The sequence below is a fragment of the Trifolium pratense genome, linkage group LG2 (genome assembly GCF_020283565.1).
Source record: "Trifolium pratense cultivar HEN17-A07 linkage group LG2, ARS_RC_1.1, whole genome shotgun sequence".
Classification (NCBI taxonomy): Eukaryota; Viridiplantae; Streptophyta; class Magnoliopsida; order Fabales; family Fabaceae; genus Trifolium; species Trifolium pratense.
In genome coordinates this window covers 51,563,238-51,582,106 of record NC_060060.1, presented here as the reverse complement: position 1 = coordinate 51,582,106, position 18,869 = coordinate 51,563,238, and the positions used below count along the sequence as shown (strand labels likewise).

Here is an 18,869-nt window from a genome sequence, read left to right as displayed (position 1 = left end):
GCAACGTCCTTCAATTCTAGTGCGACTTGCCTCGATGATTTTCCAATCGTCGTAATTAATACCAATTGACCTCGTTGTCTGCTCCACCATTCCACAACGGTCGCACCTTCTTGACAACTAAACGGCTTCATCGAGTCTCGTCCCGAACTCATCGTAGAAGACATCCAATATTTTTCTTAAGAGGTTCCCCTAAATAATTCCGTACTTGCAATCCTTTACAAGAACGACGTCCACTCGTCCACACTCAACATTGTCGAGTGGCCACGTCCAATGCCACTTCCAAGAATCCCTTGTAGTTTTGATTCGCTCCAAGTCCATCTTTCCTTTTCACCCATAGGACTGATGCTCCCCACGGAGACACACTTGGCCTAATAAATCTTTTTCCAATTCCACATCCGACTTGATAAGCGCCAAACGTAGTTGAATCACGGATTGGTTGAAGACACACATTAACGAAACGAGTTAATGCGCCAATACTAGCAAACAAGAAACACTGCTACCCATAAATGATTCGCTAACCCGACGCGAATCCAACTCTAAACTAACTGACCTCAGACTGTTAACTCATGTACACACTTTCCCTTTGAAGATCTACTGCCGAGCTCTGATACCAAAATGTAACACCCCGTCTTTCAAAGCATAAAAAGGGGTATTATTTTTTTTTTTTTTTTAACAACACGCTTAAATAAAATGGCGCGCGTGAACGCCCGCAGCTATCTCGGCAATTCGTCATTCAATAGAAAAATAAATATAACATCAACACATTATATTACAGGGCTTCCTCGAAGCAAAGTGTGTACCTGAATAATTTACACACAGCGGATACATTAAGTTCATCAACCAAAAGACACGAGTTATGAACCGAATATATCACAAGGCCAAAAGGCACTAAACATGTCTGAGTATAAATGTATAAGACATACAGTCATCCAAAATACAAACTAGGCCCTAAGCCTAACCAAAATGTAGCCTAACAAGCGCTACTCCCTACACTCCGGGATAGTCCACGAAGTCCTCGCCGTCCACACGGCCTACGGTCTCAGATGGCGCTCCATCGTCTGGGGGTGGGAGGAGCCCGCGATATGGCATGCAAAATAAGGGTCACCAACTGGAAACTAGTAATAAAATACCGAATACACATACCAGAATAGAAAGCGGTAAACACTTATCACATCCTCACACCAAGAAGAATAAATAAAGTGCACACATACCCTAATGCAAGACCTCTAATGAATGGTTGTGGCACAATCACCCAGATCGAATGCCACATGCATGAATTCCGGAAAAAGGTGGATTACACCCGGCACAATCACCCAGATCAAATGCCAACTCAATTGGTGGATACTCCGGAGTACAATCACCCAGATCAAATACCGGCTCCGTTAACGGCGGTACAATCACCCAGATCAAATACCGTCTCCGTTAAAGGCGGAAGTATCACCCGGTACAATCACCCAGATCAAATACCGACAATGTTTGCATGAGCATACGTCCCTACATATACTAATGCAACAAACATACACATATTCATAACCACATGTCAACACATATATTTCCCACATATACGTAAGACAAATAACATCGAAAACAACCAAGCACACAAGCATGGAACCACAACAAGCATAACCACAAGCATACCCTAATGCTATTGACGGAAATAAAAAGGTGCCCTTACCTCGGCGAAACTTCCAATTACAAACGATTCCGAGTTATGCAACAATTCGTGCGCCCTAAAATAGTGGAGCGTACAATCCATAAGTCACGCCCAAAGTATTATAATGAAACTAAACCTATCAACAAAGGTCTAGAGGCATCTAAGGCACTTCCTAACACTCTCGGATATTATTTCCGAGTCCTCCCCATAGTGATTAAAAATTCCCGAAGTTAAATACACTATTTTTCACAAAACAAACACATTTTCGACAAAATAGTTTTCAAACTAAAATGACCATAACTAATTCAACTCTTGTCCACTCGAGACGAACCATACGCCAAACTCTTCGTCTCGAAAAGACGGATCAAATGGTTAAGTTTTGAGGGAACTGAAACAATTTTAAATGGACGAAAATGCCCCTGCACAGTTCGTCCAGAATTGAGAAATCAAGGCATTCTCCCACAAATTTTCATTTTCAAAGCATACCATTGCTCTCTATGGTTTTAAACTTCAAAGGACACTTTCATACACTACCAAAACACTTGAAAACAACCTAAAAATTTTACGAAAATATCTCGACAAAATAATCGAGTTTTTCTTGCGTCGCAAGTTTCAAGTTTTTCTTTCCAAATACAATCCTATAATCAAACTTTGACCCACCTATGATCATTTCATCAAAGCATGCTCATTTTTCACAAAATTGTGGACTTAGAAAAATTTCACAATTTCACAATTTTTCCCCCCCCACACAAGCTCTAGGTTCTGCCCTTGAAAAACAAAGTGGCCCTTCCGCTCAAAATTTTTCGCTTCCGAGGGCATGGTAATATCCCATAATACCCCTGAGTTACTAATCCAAGCCCCAAAAAATTTTCCGGGCAAAGCCTCAAATTTCGAAAATTCAATTTTAGGTTCTTTAACACACATACAACACTAAAACCATTTTTTTCCCAAAAATTTTTGCATGGTAATTCGCCCTAGGCCACCATTGTGCCTCCCTCAAAGCCCTGACAAATTTTGAAACCTCTCCCACACTTTTCCGAAATTTCTCATGACCAAAAGTTTTGAAAATAAGGACCACACTCAAAATTTTCCAATGCAAAGTCCTAGCTAGCATCTATTAGTTCACATGGCCATGGAATTGATCAACCAAACCACTTTGAGCATCAAAACAAAAGTTTCTAAAAATATGTTCATAAAATCCTCAAGAACACACTCAAAATTATTTTTCCTTGTTTCACAAAATTAAAGCCATAATCTAACATCCATTTCTCTACTAAGCTCATAAACAACACCAAAAAGAAAAGCACAAAACAATTTTTCAAAGTTATGATCATTTCAAATAAGTTTTTCAAACCCTAACAAAAGATTTTATGAAAATCTTAATCACCATGGAAATCACAACATGCCAAGCTTAAACAAGCTTAAATACTACTCCTAAACACTTCCCTAGAACCACAAACAACCAAAACTAATTTCTAGAAAACTAATTCTCAAGAACATAACCAAAAATTCCTAGAATCATGAGTTTTAACCAAGCAAAAGACAAGGAGAAGGTTAGTTACCTTAAGAGAAGTGATTTCCTTGCAAGTTCTATGGATTTCCCTAGCTTGGAATGAGATGATTTGGTGATGAAATGAAAAATTGGTGAAGGTATGAAAATGGGGGATGGCTTCACGGTTTGGAGAGGAAGAGAAATGGAAAAATTCAGATTTTTCTAAGTCCCCCAAAGAAGCTAAACCTCCTTACTATACATTGGTCTTGGTCACTCTTGGCCATTGGATCAAAAGCACTTTCTCTAGATCAAATCCTAGCCATCCATTTTACTTTAACAAATATCTAGATATTTTCTCTCACGCCCCACAGCTCTCGCGCGCCGCGACGAGCAAAACTCGTAAAAACAGAAAACTTACGGAACGGAAGTCCGTCTCAAAATAATTCCAAAACTTATCGCCGAATCTTTTTCCGCGACTGTAATTCTCTTCCCTAACTCTTAAAAATATTCTCAGGACATATCCTAACTCGCGCAGACATATAAATCTTCTATCTAAAATTTTACTGAATTCCGAAACCGTAGAATTTTACGACAGCGGGTAAACTATTGCCCGTTTTCTCAAAAACTAGCATAACGCGAAAAATGAAATTCTAAAGACACAGGATCATCCTCATTCCTATAAGAAGACTAGGAAAACAAACCCCGTGTCATTCTGACATTCGAACACAAAACAGGCACGATCTCAGCAAAATATATCGTAATAACGACGATACTCGAACTAATAACTCTCGAACTCTAATCAACCTATCTATAACTAATGGTCTTCCATAAGACAAATCCAAATAGCATTCCTTAGCCCAACAACAAACCTCGGAAATGAAATCTACGCGAAAAACTAAGCAACAAAGGTCCTGGGTGCATAAACCCCTAAAGTCAACTAAAAGTCACAAAAGTCCACCTGTGAACAGTACCATGCGCCTATGCTCAGCCCCCATGGTCAGGTTTTGGCCTAAAATGGGCCTCTGCTGTGCCTGGCTCGAGTGCTAGGAAGTGTGGGAAAATTTCTGCGAATCCGCCTCTTACGGAAACGATCATAACTTGAGTTCTGGTTGTCCAATTGAGACGCACCAATATTCGTTGGAAAGCTAACGAAGAGATCTACAACTTTCATGTTGACCATAAAAACCAAATCAAAACGTAAAGGGGTCAAAAAGGTACGAGTTTGTTCAGACTTCAACAAAACAACCAAAACCTTGTTTTTTTCATTTCCAAACTCAACATCCTTTCCACACTTAATTTACTCCAAAAACTCATATAAATTAAAAGTGGAATTTTGGGTCTTACAATCTTCAACATCTTGATAGCTGAAGATTACATTCATCTTCACACACCATTGGTCCCAATTCTTTCCATCAAGAATCGGAAGGTTTGCAGGAAAGGAATTGTTATTGTTATTCATTTTGAACAAGAATGAGAAAGAATGGTTATTTTCTGAGTGAAAAGGGAATTGGATCGAAAACCTAAAAGGCTAACTGATGCCACTTGTTAGAGTGGAGAGGAGAGTGAGAGGGAATAGTTTCATCAATAAGCATTGATTTTATTGATCATATGAATACAATTTATAGAGATACAAATTGTAGTGTATTGCTTGGTTAACAAGCTAACTAGAGTAACTAACTCATGTTAGTTACTAACTAACTAACAAACCAAAAGTAGTTACAACAACCTGTTATAACTAACAAACTAACAACTATCTTACAAAGCAAGTAACTAACAGAAACAGAGGGACAAATGCTCCAGCATCTGGTACAACATCTTATGCATGCATTTATAAAGATGTATAGTTATTGATGAGATGTAAAGTTATTTGTGGGATCCGTTTAGAATTTTTTAAGAGATGTTAGGTTGGAGAGATTGAATGTTTATTAGGTACTGGACTGGGCAATGGGCTTAAGAAAATATCCAGTAAGCCCAATTAGAGTAAAAAGGATGATAAGCCCAAATCAAGTAAACCCTAAAATACCCAATAGGCGATTAGAAGCTAGGGCGTGACCTGCAACTCTAAGGCAATGCCAAAAAAGGTGGATTCTGTGTTACTGTAAATATCTTCCCCTTCCTTGTATCAACCGCTGACTTAAGAAGGAAGAAATAAACTTCTCGCAACTGCCATAGCTTGGAGACCAAGGTTCTCATCCCTATTTTCACGCTATACCACCGAAGAAGATGCTAAGGACCGGATTTTTAGGAACCCTTGCTTGGAGAAGAAGACTAGAAGCTCTATAAATAGCTCCATACTCTCATTTGTAAAAGGATCGAATTCTGACTTATAAAACTCCCAGGGTTGTTGGGATTGAACTGAGTGTAATCACACCATTTGATCAATAATACAAACCCCCTCGTTTTTTACCAGAACATTTTGGCGCCCACCGTGGGGCTGCGGTAAAATCATTTGATCCCAGCCTATCACAGCAACTAGACAAGAAATCAAACATCTTCACATGGCTGGAGAGCATGGAAACAACGATAGCTCTAGCGTTAACACCCTGCAAGCCGCCGTCGTAGAGATACGGCGCTTACAAACTCAGATTGCGGCCATCGAAGCCGAAAGAACTAATGAGAAAGAAAAAGCAAAATTGATTTTGGAGGAGGAGGAGGGAGAGGGCGTCATGGACGTACAACCCTTAGCACAACACTTGTGGGATGCCCAAGTGGTGGAAACAATCAAGGTTCCTCACCTTCCTACCTTCGACGGAAAGACGGATCCAAGGGAGCACCTGATGGCAATTGGGACACAAACCGCCATAATCAATGCTCCGGAACATCTAAAGTGTAAATTACTAGCCGGCACCTTCAAGGATGTCGCCCTGCGTTGGTACATGAACCTTCCAAGAAACTCAATTGAGAGTTATGCTGACTTTCATAAAAAATTTATTCACCAGTTCGCTGGATCGAAACACGTGAAAGTCACATCAACCAGTCTTTTCTCCATCCGCCAAAACCATGGCGAGTCATTGCGTAACTTCCTCGCCAGATTTAGCGAAGCCACCATCAAAGTCTCAAATCCAAATCAGGAGATGTTCGTGGCAGCCTTCCACAATGGGCTAAGAGCGGGACATTTCAATGAGTCCTTAGCCCAAAAGCCAGCCTCGTCAATGCAAGAGGTGAACAAGAGGGCGGAGTGTTATATAAAGGGCGAAGAAAGTAACGCCGAGAAAAGGCAAAGAGACGTTAAGGAGAAGGAATACGTGGGCCGTGCCACTAGAGCGCCCGAACACCCACGACCAAAATCGGGAGGCCACCAAGGAGACCCATGGCAGAGGCATCATGGGAAGCCCTACCGCCAACCGCCCAGAAGAGAATTCAGGAATCATCCCGCCAATGAAGACCTCACGCCATTAAACGCCTCAAAAGTTTACGTCTTAAATGAGATTCTGGCCACTGGTTTGGCAAACCTCCCCCCAAGGAGAACCAGTAACATCCCCATGGGGCTGGACGATAACGCCTGGTGCGCATATCACAGGTGTAGAGGTCACTCCACAGAAAAATGCTTCCGCTTAAGAGATTTAATCGAAGAACTGATAAAAAGCGGACACCTTCGCAAATTCATTGACGACGCCGCCCAAGGGCGGGTTGTCGTGCCAAAAGTCCCCCGACAGGAGCCACGAGACCCTCCTGGGCCAAATAGAGAACCTCCCAAGGGGAGAATCTCCGTGAATACAATAGCAGGAGGATTCTCAGGCGGGGGCGAATCAAGCTCAGCAAGGAAAAGGTATGTACGCCGAGCCATCTCGGAAATATACCTCGTAAGTCAGCCCCAGCCATTAGACGTACCAGATTTGGCGTTCACGGCAAAGGATGGTTTGGAGGTAGCACCCCATGACGATGATCCATTAGTGATACAAGTCCAAATTTTGAACTGTGATGTAAAAAGAGTACTGATAGATTCAGGGAGTTCAGCGGACATTATGTACTGGGAAGCTTTCAAGGCCATGCAATTAGCAGAAGAGCAACTACAACCATACTCCGGAACCCTGGTTGGGTTCTCTGGCGAACAAGTGGACGTAATGGGCTACGCCTCCCTTCTTACCACGTTTGGAGAAGGCAGCAACGCCAAAACTATCAAGGTGCGATACCTGGTAGTTAAAACTCCTTTTACCTCCTATAATATTATTATAGGGAGGCCCGCCTTTAACACATTAGGGGCGGCCATGTCCACTCTATACCTAGCAATAAAATACCCCCTTGAGAATGGGGGGGTAGGAACAGTAAGGGGCGATCAGCTCCTCGCCAAGAAATGCTACGAGTCTAGCTTAAAGATACGACACCGAACTTCCAGCGCAAGCGGAAAATTCGGAAGAAGACAAGCCGCAATCCCAGGCGGCATAAACATCATAGAGAGCGCAGATATGGATCCGAGGGAGGAATTTCAAGATCGAAGGGTAAGCCCTATAGAAGACCTGGAGCAGGTTCAAATTGGCGATCACTCACACCAGACAACAAGCTTGGGAACAGCGTTGCCCAGCGAGGAGAGGGGACGAATCATCAAAATCTTGAAGGATAACGCTGACCTATTCGCATGGAAGCCTTCAGATATGCCAGGGATTGACGAAGGGGTGATAACACATAAACTTTCAATATCACCCAGCACAAAACCAGTCTCCCAAAGAAAGAGAAAGGTAGGAGAAGAAAGACGAGTCGCTATAGCGGAAGAAGTAGAGAAGCTAAAAGAGGCCGGATTCATCGAAGAAATAAAATACCCTTCATGGTTGGCAAACGTCGTCATGGTGAAAAAGGCCAACGGAAAGTGGAGAATGTGCGTGGACTTCACAGATTTAAACAAGGCATGTCCCAAAGATCCATATCCTCTGCCCAACATTGACAGGTTAATTGATGGCGCCTCGGGGTGCAAGATGCTGAGTTTTATGGACGCCTACTCCGGATACAATCAAATAAAGATGAACCCCTCTGACGCCTGCCATACAGCCTTTATGTCGAATACCTGCAACTATTTTTACAACGTCATGCCTTTTGGATTGAAGAATGCGGGAGCAACATACCAAAGGTTGATGGACAGGGTTTTTGCTGAGCAAATAGGGAAGAATTTAGAGGTATATATCGACGACATGGTAGTAAAAACTTCCGAGGGAAGTCGCCATGATGATGACCTGTTGGACATCATGGGATCAGTAAGAAAGTACAACATGAGACTAAACCCAGCGAAGTGTTCCTTTGGAGTACAAGCCGGAAAATTCTTAGGATTTATGCTCACCAGCAGAGGAATAGAGGCTAACCCCGACAAATGCCAAGCCATCATAGACATGAGGAGCCCTACATCCGTGAAAGAAGTACAAACCTTGACAGGCAGAATAGCGGCACTATCCAGATTTCTATCATGTGCGGGCGAAAGGGGTTTCCACTTCTTCGCATCCCTCAGGAAAAATGAAAGATTCTCTTGGACACCAGAATGTGAAGAAGCCTTCAGACAACTAAAAGAGTTCCTAGCATCACCGCCCATCTTGACACGCCCATTACCAGGTAACACCCTTTACCTATATCTCGCAGTTTCGGATAGAGCTTTGAGTTCAGCTCTAGTTCAGGAAATAGAGGGCGAAGAAAAACCTATATATTTTGTAAGTAGAACCCTAAGGGGAGCAGAAACAAGGTATCAAAGAATAGAGAGGTTATCTCTCGCAGTAGTTGTCACAGCCAGGAAATTAAGGCAGTACTTTCAAGGCCACCAGGTAGTTGTTAGAACAGATTACCCCATAAAGAACGTCCTCCGAAAGCCAGACTTGGCAGGAAGGATGGTAGCGTGGTCCGTTGAACTATCAGAATTTGACATCACCTTCTCACCTAGAGGGGCCATCAAGTCACAAAGACTAGCTGATTTTGTATTGGAAATGTCTACTCCGCCAACAACAGAAAAAACGGCGTCTTGGACACTCTCAGTTGATGGGGCCTCCAATGTGAGAGGAAGTGGAGCCGGAATAGTACTGGAAGGACCGGATGGCGTTATGATAGAACAATCACTACGTTTCGCCTTCAAAGCCAGCAACAACCAAGCGGAATACGAAGCTTTGATAGCAGGAATGAAGCTAGCTAGCGATATGGAGGTAAAAGAGCTAAGGGCCATGAGTGATTCCCAACTGGTAACCAACCAAGTATCAGGAAAGTTTCAAACGAAAGAGCCACAGTTAATCAAATACGTGGAGAGAGTGCAAAACCTAGCTAGGCATTTCGATTCGTTCGAATTAGTTTACGTTCCCCGCGAACAAAACATGAGAGCAGATCTATTGTCAAAGCTGGCGAGCACCAAAAAACCAGGAAGTCATAGAACCGTTATCCAAGAGACCATAAAAACTCCCAGCATCAGCGGGGAAGAGGTGATGATGGTAATAGAAGAGGAAGACTGGAGATCGCCCATTATCCGGTACCTCCAAAAGGATGAACTCCCGAAAGAAAGGGAAAAGGCTTTTAAATTGAGGAAAATGGCGGCATGGTATTCAATGGTAGGAGATAAGCTATACAAAAGGGGATTTGCGTCCCCCCTCCTTTTATGCGTCAGTACCGAAGAAGCCAAGCGCATCATGTCTGAAGTACACGAAGGATCGTGTGGTAGTCATATCGGTTCAAGAGCATTAGCAGGAAAGATATTAAGAGCAGGATTTTATTGGCCAGATATACATGACGATACCGCCATGTATGTAAGAAACTGTGACAAATGCCAAAGACACGCCAACCTGCATCACGTTCCGGGGGAGCCACTAAAGTCAGTATTATCCCCATGGCCCTTTTTCATGTGGGGTGTAGATATCGTAGGTCCGTTTCCGGTTGGCTATAAACAAGCGCGATGGATCATCGTCGCCGTGGACTACTTTACAAAATGGATTGAAGCAGAACCGGTATCCAGCATCTCGGCGGAACAGGTAAAAATCTTTTATTGGAAGAAAATCATCTGCAGATTTGGACTGCCCAAATACATCGTATCCGACAACGGTACACAGTTCGCCAGCGAAAAGGTCGTAGAGTTCTGTCGAAGCAAAGGAATCAAAAACACCTTTATATCAGTAGAGCATCCACAAGCTAATGGACAAGCAGAGTCAGCGAATAAGGTGATACTAAGAGCCTTAAAAAGGAGGCTAGATAGTAAAGGCGAAGCTTGGGTAGCCCACATCTCACCCATCCTCTGGTCGTATCACACCACTCCCCAATCCTCGACAGGAGAAGCGCCATTTACAATGGTCTATGGTTCAGACGCGATGATCCCGGTGGAAATAAATCCTCCTAGTTGGCGCAGAGAAACCACGACGCAGGAAGAGAACGACAGAGCTTTGGAAGAGAACCTAGACATGATCGAGGAAAGAAGAGAAAGAGCGCATTTCAGAGAATTCGCCATAAAGCAAAGGGCCGCTAGGCGTTATAATACGAGAGTCAAACAAAGGAGTTTCCAAGAGGGCGATCTAGTGCTGAAAAGACCTATGGGAAAGGATAAAGGAGGAAAGTTCGCGGCAAACTGGGAAGGCCCCTTTCGGGTGCAAGAAGCTTTCGAAGGAGGAGCATATCGCCTAGAGACCATGGAAGGAAGAATCCTCCCCAGGACGTGGAACATAGCAAACTTAAAGTTCTACTACAGCTAATCGCGGGGCAACACGTTTCTGGTGGAAGAATAAGTAAAACCATTCTCTTCTTTTAGCAATATTTTTAATGATGTATAAGAACCGTTTTCATAAATGAATAAAAAGACAATGAGACACTCTTTTCCCCTGTTTTAACTGGGGTTTTTATCGAGGCTCATTGAATTTCAAAATTCTAGTAGTATATATCTTCTTGCTTATGTCAAAATATTTGCGTCAACCTGATTAAGTTACGGGCTCTGAATCAACGAAAATGGTTATCTCAAACTTGAGCTCCGAATCTTTATCAAAGATCAACTCAGATGTGAGCGCTGAACCATAAAACAAGGTTGAAAAGCCTTGGCGTTACCTGTAAGTCTTACGAGTTGGGTACGTCAGAAAAAGAAAAATTAAAAAGGTTGCAAAGCCTTGGCGTTACCTGTAAGTCTTACGAGTTGGGTACGTCAGAAAAAGAAAAATTAAAAAGGTTGCAAAGCCTTGGCGTTACCTGTAAGTCTTACGAGTTGGGTACGTCAGAAAAAGAAAAATTAAAAAGGTTGAAAAGTCTTGGCGTTACCTGTAAGTCTTACGAGTTGGGTACGTCAGAAAAAGAAAAATTAAAAAGGTTGAAAAGCCTTGGCGTTACCTGTAAGTCTTACGAGTTGGGTACGTCAGAAAAAGAAAAATTAAAAAGGTTGCAAAGCCTTGGCGTTACCTGTAAGTCTTACGAGTTGGGTACGTCAGAAAAAGAAAAATTAAAAAGGTTGCAAAGCCTTGGCGTTACCTGTAAGTCTTACGAGTTGGGTACGTCAGAAAAAGAAAAATTAAAAAGGTTGAAAAGCCTTGGCGTTACCTGTAAGTCTTACGAGTTGGGTACGTCAGAAAAAGAAAAATTAAACAAGGTTGAAAGGCCTTGGCGTTACCTGTAAGTCTTACGAGTTGGGTACGTCAGAAAAAGAAAAATTAAACAAGGTTGAAAGGCCTTGGCGTTACCTGTAAGTCTTACGAGTTGGGTACGTCAAAAAAAGAAAAGTTAAAAAGGTTGCAAAGCCTTGGCGTTACCTGTAAGTCTTACGAGTTGGGTACGTCAGAAAAAGAAAAGTTAAAAAGGTTGCAAAGCCTTGGCGTTACCTGTAAGTCTTACGAGTTGGGTACGTCAGAAAAAGAAAAATTAAAAAGGTTGCAAAGCCTTGGCGTTACCTGTAAGTCTTACGAGTTGGGTACGTCAGAAAAAGAAAAGTTAAAAAGGTTGCAAAGCCTTGGCGTTACCTGTAAGTCTTACGAGTTGGGTACGTCAGAAAAAGAAAAGTTAAAAAGGTTGCAAAGCCTTGGCGTTACCTGTAAGTCTTACGAGTTGGGTACGTCAGAAAAAGAAAAGTTAAAAAGGTTGCAAAGCCTTGGCGTTACCTGTAAGTCTTACGAGTTGGGTACGTCAGAAAAAGAAAAATTAAAAAGGTTGCAAAGCCTTGGCGTTACCTGTAAGTCTTACGAGTTGGGTGCGTCAGAAAAAGATACAGCAAAGAAAGGCGAAATTATCAACACCGCCAGAAGAAGCTCACACACAACCAAGGCAAGGCGATTCATTATAACGCCAAATGACAACAGGTATAAAGTATTTTTTTATCGATTCACAATTATTATAGAATGTTGAAGATATAACTGGTGTAGGGACAAAGTTTCCAAGGTGAGAATAACAGAAGGCGTTACCTCACAACGTAATGCAAAATTCATCCGCAAAATTATGAAGAAAGAAGATCATTGCAAATAAAGGGATTAACAGAAACCCAACAAAGAGTAAATTGTTCAAAGCCACAAAAGGGCATACAAAATAGTTACAAAAAGCCACAGAAGGGCAAAAACAAGATCATTACAAAAGAGATCATTCACTGAGGAGGAACATAGGGAACGAGCTTGCCGTCAACAATTTGATTCATTGCATCAGCTTCGCCAAGGCGCTTAGCATCGAGATCTGGAAAAAGAAGCTTAACCTGTTCTATAGCAAAAGAAAAGCCCTCGTCATATTGGTTGGCGGCATAGAGTTGAAGCTCTGTGACATCACTCTCCAATCTAGCTTTCTCATCAGCTAAGGTCCCAACAGACAGTACCGCTTCATCCTTCTCCTTGGATAGCTTAGAGAGTTTCTCATCCTGGGCAGCAGCATTCTCCTTGAGCTTGGCCTCCGAAGCGGCATAGCTTTCTTTAACTTTAGACAGCTTTTCCTCATACTCTTTCTTCAGTCTCTCTGTCTCGCCCTCCCGTTCTTCTTTCAGCTTCTTAATGTCGCCTTCCAGCTTTGCCTTAGTTTCGGAATACCTCTTCTCAATGTCAGCGAGATTATCATCAACCAGCTTCACTTTTTGCCTCGCCTCTAGAACCTCTTGCTCTTGGCGGTTTGTCAGTAGATAATTAAGAAGAGTACCCTTGACTTCATACTCTAAGGCCTTCTTCCTTAAGTCTTCCGTCGAAGTGTCGGTGAAGCGAGTCATGTCGCCCACCATGGTTACTCCTCTCTCAATAAACTCCAGAGGATCGAAGGAGCTCCAGGAAAGGGGCGCAGCGGTTTCAGCGTCTTGAGCAGGAGGCTGAGAAGAACTGGAAGCCGCGCCTTTGCCCTTGTCAGCGCCCCCAGCCTTCTGAGTAATCTTCTCAACTTTTTGCTTTTTGGGAGGAGGAGGAGCAACACCCTCGTTCTCCTCTGCTCCAGAGGCCGTTTTTCCCGGGATCTCGACACGGATACGCCCCTCATGCTTCTTCTTGCTCCGCCCTTCCTTCATAGCAGCTTCCTCCACTTGCAGCTTTTTCAGTGGATCAATCACGGCGACAACAGGATTGGCTTTTTGCTGGCGAGCCTTAGCCAAGAACGCCCGTCTCTCCTCATTAGAAATAGTCCTCATTCTCTCTGCCAAAGTAAAAAGAGACACAAAAAAAAAACACAAGAGTTAATAATAAGGCGAGATCAACATTAAACAGAAGTAGAAAAATACCAAATGCGTTACTTACGTAAATACTCTGTCAGGGCTTCACTATTACCCTCACACCTAAGAATATCGGCGGTATCCATAAGAGCATAGGAGTCAAGGAAGTTGACGGTATCTTGCTCAAAATCGTTTAAGGCCTCAAAGATAGCACCCTTGATAAGCCTAGGGTTATCAGTCCAGTAGAAAGGGAATAGAGGATCATCAACCTCATCATACATCAAGTCAGAAAGTTCCTCAGCACTACGAACTCGAAAGAAAGAATTCTTAAAGTTCTTGAAGTTGGAAGCGTATAGATTCAGAAGGCGACGGTTAGGTTGACTGCTAAGGGAGACCAAAGTATGCGGCTTCAAGTTCTTTATGTGGTAGAAAGAGAAAAAAACGCCAATTGAGGGCTCCAATTCGAAGCCGGAACACATTACCTCATAGGCTTTGATAAAGGCCCAACTATTAGGATGGAGTTGGGTAGGGGCGACGTTGAGAACCTTCAATATCTCCGCCTCAAAGGAAGTAAAAGGCAACCAAATGTTGAGGGGTTGGATCACGCCGGTATAAAGATAGAAATAATGTGGCGGGTTGTCATTCTTAGAAAATACAAACTCGTCCTCTCTGACGGGTTCGGTTATAATAGAGTCTTCGCGAGAGGGGTCTGAAAGCTTGACGGCTTTCCTAAAGCTCCTCACCATTTCCGTACTGGTATACTTTGAAGAAACTTCCATGGTGACGGGAGTATAACCAGCAACAACCAGATCTCGACAAGGATTCTTCCGCTTTCCTGTGAAAGAGGAAGGGGAGATTATGACGCAATCACTGTCATTACCACTATCAGCACTACTACTATCACTATCACTATCACTATCACTATCACTACTACTACTCCCAACATCAAAACCCCATAATTCCGAGTAAAATCCTCGGCTATTAAGAACACCGTTAGCCCTAGTATAGTGGGCGCGAACTTGTTGCGCCCATTCGAGATAACTAGGAGAAGAAATAGGAACCCTCCCCTCATTATCGTCTAACTCCCTCAAAATAACCATCTTTCTAAACCTAAATCAGAAAATTAGGGTTCCTACGCAACACAGGCCAAACCGGCGAAAAGGAATAAGGTATAAAAGAAGAATACCTTAGGAAATTGACAAAGCTTGGAGCAATAAACTGGAAGCGTCCTAACACGAAGCAAGGCTTGCTGGAGAATCGAAGAAGGATATGCGAAAAAGAGTACGGATTTGCGAGAAGAAGTAAGTAAAGGGAAGGAAACAGAGGTACTATTTAAAGAGAAAAACCTTTTCGGCTGTTTGAAGTCCAGAAGTTGAAGCAAGAGGTAACGCACGCGTCGTCGGATTAAATACGTGTCAAAGCGCGCATCTCAAGAGTAAATCAGGGAAGATTTATCGTCAGACAGTTAAAAACCACGCCCTCCGGCGAGGTAACTATCTATAACGCCTTTAAAGGAAGGGCCACGCCAGAACGCATTATCTCGCCAAAAAAGCAAAAACTTGATTCGCCTTGGGGGCGCAACAAAGATATCCAAAACAATGCCCAACGAGAAAAAGCCAAAAATCAAGGAGAGGCAAGACATAAAATAAAGCAAAGACAAGACATAAAGTAATGCATTCTACTCAAAGCAAGAAAGAAAATCTTTATTATTAGCAGAAAATGGAAAGTACAACGAGGAGAAACCAAGGCTACATGGAGAAATCCTAAAATCCTATCAATCAGACTCCGAATCCTTTCGCACAGGCTCAGGGAAAGTCATCTTGGATTCCACGGTGACCCGGGACCCCACTTCTTCACTGGACGAAGAAGCACGAAGCTCAGGAGGAACATAGGTCTCCAGAAACGAAACGTAATCCTCATCACCACTACCAGAATCGGAGGTATCCGAGGAAAGAACGATAACCTCCACCTTTTCGACATCCTTAGACCTTCGGGAGCGAGTGGATTTAGAGGTTGAAACCTCAACTCTTTTCTTCCTCCGCTGAGGCGGAGTGCTTCTGGCAACAGGTTTTTTAGCATTATTACTTTCCATCATAAAGATTCAAAACAAGATGATGAAAATTCGAGTTTTTAGCAGGTGATATTTATAGTCAGTGTTCAGCCTTAACATCGTTATTAACGGTAATAATAAATGCGTGGACGGTTGTAACTACCAAGTTTTGACTGTCTCGATAATGCCACTCTTATGTTTCCAAGGAGTCAAAATTTGACCCATTTTTGTTATCGAAGATCGCAAAGGAAGGCGGTACTAAAAAGAACAGAAGAGCAACACATAAGGAAAAGAAATCGCTTAATACTCAAATTCTTATAAAGGAAATACAACGGAAGCAAAGAAACAGAATGGAAATAACAAAGATCCCAAAATGCGGAAGCAAATTACAAATACTAGAAACAAAAGCACAAAACGGAAAGATGAGCAAATAAAAGACTTCATGGCACGGTAGAGCTCCCCAATTCACCAGCATCGGCAACGGCGATACGGTGCATTTCCTCCAATGCCCGTTTCACCCTCTTCGCCTTCACCATATTCTCGTCAATGGGCTTCAGATCCTCTCTTAGTTCGCCTTGTTTGTCCAGAAGGTCCACCAAAGAATGGCGCCGGGTAATCAACTTAGCAATGTCATCCCTTATCTCGCCTTGAAGAGCCCTCTTCCTCTTCACCAGCGGCTTCATCTCCTTATTCAGCATCGCCAGACGATCATCCACTCTGCGCTCCTCACTGAAGCATATCCCCAAGATTTCCTCCTGCACACCCATAGTCTCTTTCGTAATTTCTATCTGGCTGTCAACAGCTTCAGTGACTTCGGCGTGGCACTCCTTCACATTTTCCACAGCGATCACAAAGGATGCACTATCTTTCAGTTCCTTCTCCAGACGCAGCACACTATCAAGAAAACGTTTCTCTTCCTTGGTCAACCTCCAGCAATAATCATTAAGTTCCTTGACAAACTCCGAGAATTCACCAAAATCGTCCATTAAGTCCTCCGTACTCAGGTTCAGCATACGGCGGAGTCGTTTAATGACGGGGGAAGCAGGAGACTGACCACATTCAAAGGGAAGGCTTTTAGGAGACATGCTGCAGAAGGAAAACTTTCAAAAGAGCAGGTGAGAATGTGATGAGTTGATTCTATCAAATGCTCCATTTTATAGAGAAAATATCCCATCGTGGTATCAGTGAATGGAGAAGCGGTTGATAGATATGGTCCAGGAGTACAAGAACGTGCGCCAGAAAGTGGGGAGGAACGTGATGAAATTCTTCCCGCGCTACAGGTTTTAGAGGGAAAATTCGAATCCTACTCAAGCACTTCATTCCTCTGGACCTCGTGCTTGGGGGGCTGTGGACTGGGCAATGGGCTTAAGAAAATATCCAGTAAGCCCAATTAGAGTAAAAAGGATGATAAGCCCAAATCAAGTAAACCCTAAAATACCCAATAGGCGATTAGAAGCTAGGGCGTGACCTGCAACTCTAAGGCAACGCCAAAAAAGGTGGATTCTGTGTTACTGTAAATATCTTCCCCTTCCTTGTATCAACCGCTGACTTAAGAAGGAAGAAATAAACTTCTCGCAACTGCCATAGCTTGGAGACCAAGGTTCTCATCCCTATTTTCACGCTATACCACCGAAGAAGATGCTAAGGACCGGATTTTTAGGAACCCTTGCTTGGAGAAGAAGACTAGAAGCTCTATAAATAGCTCCATACTCTCATTTGTAAAAGGATCGAATTCTGACTTATAAAACTCCCAGGGTTGTTGGGATTGAACTGAGTGTAATCACACCATTTGATCAATAATACAAACCCCCTCGTTTTTTACCAGAACAGGTACTATCATTAAAAAATTATAAATGAGTGATGTGTACATGTGAGACTCACTTAGGTATTCAAAATTGAGTTTCTCCATTATGGATGCTCTTATAGCTGGTAGTGTCCTTCTTTCAACTGACAAATACTAATTTTGTTAAATTGAACATCTATATTCGAGTTCAAACTTAGAGTTTCACAAAAATGTGAATTTTTATGGTGATTGTCACTTCTTTTACGGGTTGTTGGGCTTTTGGGCCTGTCTAGTTTTTTTAATTTTTATTTTACTTTAGTGTTCAAATTCAACATTATAAAGAACTAAAGAACGGTTACATTGTGTTGTGCATATCAAAATTGGATATTCAAATTAATATAAATCATAGCAGAGCATATGAGAAATCATTAAACAACCTTTTTTTTTATCACAAAGGAGTACAAGTTCATTGAACTTCTATACTTATTACGAGTTTTTTTAATTTAGAACTTTAATAATGTTACATACTTACTCATATTTATTTTTATTATAATTTATTCGGGCTTGCAGGCTTCCTGTGGTCCATTCGGGCTAGCCCGTATTTTAAACGGGTTTTATTGGGCCAGGCTAACAAGTCAGGGAAAAATTCGAGCTAGAATTTTAAGGCCCAAGCCCGAAAAAAATTCGGCTCATTCGGGCTGACCCATTTTGACAGCTCTAATCTGAATGGTGAAAAGGTAGTCATTGGAGTTATGAACTTGCCCTCCAAATTTGAGCGAAATCCAACAGTTAACAAATTAGGAATATACGTTTTACTACATCTGGTTTATAGAAAGCTAGAGTTGCTTTCTCTCTTCTTTTCTCTATTTGTAGGTTGTTCTTTCTATCAAAATTTACTCCCATAATAACCCTAGTATGACCACTATCCATTTATATAAGTGAGATATAATAAATTAACAAACTTGAACATTTCTCCATAAAAAGCGAGCCCAAATCCAACAAAGTCAATATCGGAAGGTGATTTATAAAAGAAAAAAAAAGTAAAAATACTATAGGAAAATCAAAATACTATAGTTTTGGCCGGTGGTAGACTTATAGATTTTGGGTTTGGTAATACTCTATTCAGTCATAAATATAATATTTTAATTCAATGACAATAAAATGTATTTGACCTATATTATAAGTTAGAGACATTAAATTATCAACAAATCTAAAAAGTAAATTGTCTCTTATATTTAGGACCGGAGTGAATAAGTAATAATACTTTCGTCCCTAATTATAAGACTCCGTTCGACAAAAATATACATTTATTTACCTTGTTTGACCGTAAATTTATTAAAACAAATTTAACAAATCTTATAT

General features: G+C 42.0%; 1 long non-coding RNA gene across 1 annotated transcript; it reads right to left on the bottom strand.

Moving 5' to 3' along the window:
- Window positions 1-1,017: 1,017 nt before the first annotated feature.
- Window positions 1,018-3,633, bottom strand: LOC123908089. The gene is made up of 3 exons (XR_006809554.1): window positions 3,217-3,633; window positions 1,676-1,730; window positions 1,018-1,058 (listed from the first exon to the last, which is right to left on the bottom strand). It is a non-coding gene; the product is annotated as an uncharacterized LOC123908089 (long non-coding RNA).
- Window positions 3,634-18,869: the final 15,236 nt, after the last annotated feature.